This window comes from Mugil cephalus, chromosome 2 (genome assembly GCF_022458985.1).
Source record: "Mugil cephalus isolate CIBA_MC_2020 chromosome 2, CIBA_Mcephalus_1.1, whole genome shotgun sequence".
NCBI classification, from domain to species: Eukaryota; Metazoa; Chordata; class Actinopteri; order Mugiliformes; family Mugilidae; genus Mugil; species Mugil cephalus.
In genome coordinates this window covers 6967864-6970313 of record NC_061771.1, presented here as the reverse complement: position 1 = coordinate 6970313, position 2450 = coordinate 6967864, and positions in this window count along the sequence as shown.

The following is a 2450-nucleotide window of genomic DNA, read 5'->3' as shown; positions in this document are numbered from 1 at the left end:
GTGTCATGTGATGTCTGTTTTACTGCAGCAGCATAATGTGTGCGACCTGTGTTTGATCAGCACATTGTCATGGTTCAGTGATTCAGTGAAATGAGGCCACAGCCGCTCAGAAACAACCAAATCCAGCCGGTCCACTTCAACTCACTCTGACCTCAACTACAAACTGCCAACGGTCATTTTATTTCAGAGACATCCAACACACTTCAGTGAATGAAACTGTGAAGATGAACATTTTCACCACTGAAAGCTATTTTTTTTATTATAGACTCAATCTTGACACATTAGTCAGAATTTGGACGACAAGTAACTGCTACTTTAACTAAACGTCTACAGAGCTGGACTTATCTGAGTAAGTGTTTCAATGGTACAAAGAATAGAATAATTCTTCTCTCTATCTCCCTGACGCTGACCTATTTCTCTACACACACTTGCCAGTTCATTAGGTACAGTGAAAACAAATGCATCCTTATAAAGCAGTCCTGCATGGTATTTAAAATAACCGAGAGTTGTTGATTCGGCTGTGTTTTCGTCTCGGAGGCTTTGGTTTATAGTAGTATATAATTGCCTTGTGTTGTACTGACACATGTTCCTATTATTTTGGCTTTGTAGTCAATGGACTAGGCAGAAATATTTCAGGGTTCGACTTCACCCACTTTATCAACACAACAGACTACATTGTCCAGAACGATCAGCAGTTGATTTACCTCATTCATGATGTTCGACTGAACATTAATTAGTGTGGGATTGTTGCACTAAATTGCATTTGTGTTCATTAATGTCCCTAATGAACGGACATGTGAGTTTGTGCGTGGAAAAAGGGCCTCAATCCAAAAACTATTATAAATACAATCATATCTATCTTGGTTTAGCTGGTGAACGAGTTAAACATCACTGTTATTCTGTAGATCCCAACATGAACAGGGTCTTGCGTAGCTGTAATCAGACACAATACCCAAAAACATACGTGAGAGTGTGCATCATATTATATAAGCTGAGCATTTGATTTCACAGTTTTCCTCATTTTATATTTGCACTGAAGCAAACACAGGTCGGGAACAGTTAAGGTATCACAGCAACATATCCATCTGAATCAAAGGTGTGCAAATCTGTGTGCACAAATCGTATCATTTAGCCCATTTAGTTCACATTGTCTTCAAAAGGCAACATCCTGATTATCAGTTAGTCTTACTCATGCTGCCCCTGTGTAAACTGTTGGACGAACGGTTCAGACATGAATCCATTCACCTCAGGATTGCAGAAACAAATGAACATTTCTGTGCACTGGATACGTAATATTACTTATATTACTTATCGGTAACCTGTGTGGTCTACATACACGTAGAAAGTAACCGAAGTCTGTATGATGCACACAGCTCTTTTGAACTCCTCCCATCTGGAAAACGCTACAAGACCTTTTACACACGGACCTCGAGATTAGGGGACAGTTTAACTGAATTGGACATAAATGGACCTAATCAATGTATTAAATGCTTAAACCGTCACTATACAGTACTATAATAACTAATAACTATCAAAGAACCGTGCACTATTGCAAAATCTTACGCAATACTTCTGCTTTATGTTGCACCACTTAAACAGTTGTACACTTGCAACAATGAACCTTACAATCATCCTAAGTATTAGATTTTTTTGTACTGGTTCTTGTGCAAAGACAATAAAGGAATTCAGTTAAAATAAATTCAGTTTAATTCAGTTGAGTAGGATTGTAAATGCTATTTCAGAAACAGGTGATTCTTCTGGGGAAGGAACAAACTAAATAAGTTGATTTGTACTGATGCTGATGTTATTCCATTCAATCTTCTCTCCCCTATAGCTAAAGCTGTACTAGCAGCATCACTTTATTAATCATTGTCTGCCCCAGTTATCCTCATCTTGCTAACTTTTCTCCTCTTACTCTTGTTTTTCCTTTCTTTCCCCTTTTCACTTCCAGAGGGAAAACTTCTTTTCATTTTGAAAGGTTGTCATACTCAACTACTTGAAAGCGTCAAGAACACAACATGTAACAGGACTGAGTGTACAGAGTTGTGTTAGGTGGCAGCCCCGGGGGTCAAGTTTCCTAAAATATCACATTGCCACTGCTGTAGTTTGTCGGCTCAAAGGGCGCCCCTACTGGCCAGGGTCCAGAAGTAGTTGCCTACCATACCTGTTGATGAGCTACGTCCAAAACCCTTCACTTCACCAAAAGGAGAACAAGGGAAGTTTTTTCCACGTACTTCATTCTGTTTGGCTATATCCTGAATATGAATGTATGTAGCCCCATGAAGCCAAAACCTTCACTGTTAATGGTAGCGTTTTGAACTGATCACGTCAATGTTTAACTGATGCTCTGTAAAAGCCTAAGAAGTCCATATTTTATTGTTTTGGTGGAAGGAATCTGCACGGATGAGAGAGAGGGAGCGTGGCTTTATGAGCTTCACAATAACTTTGTG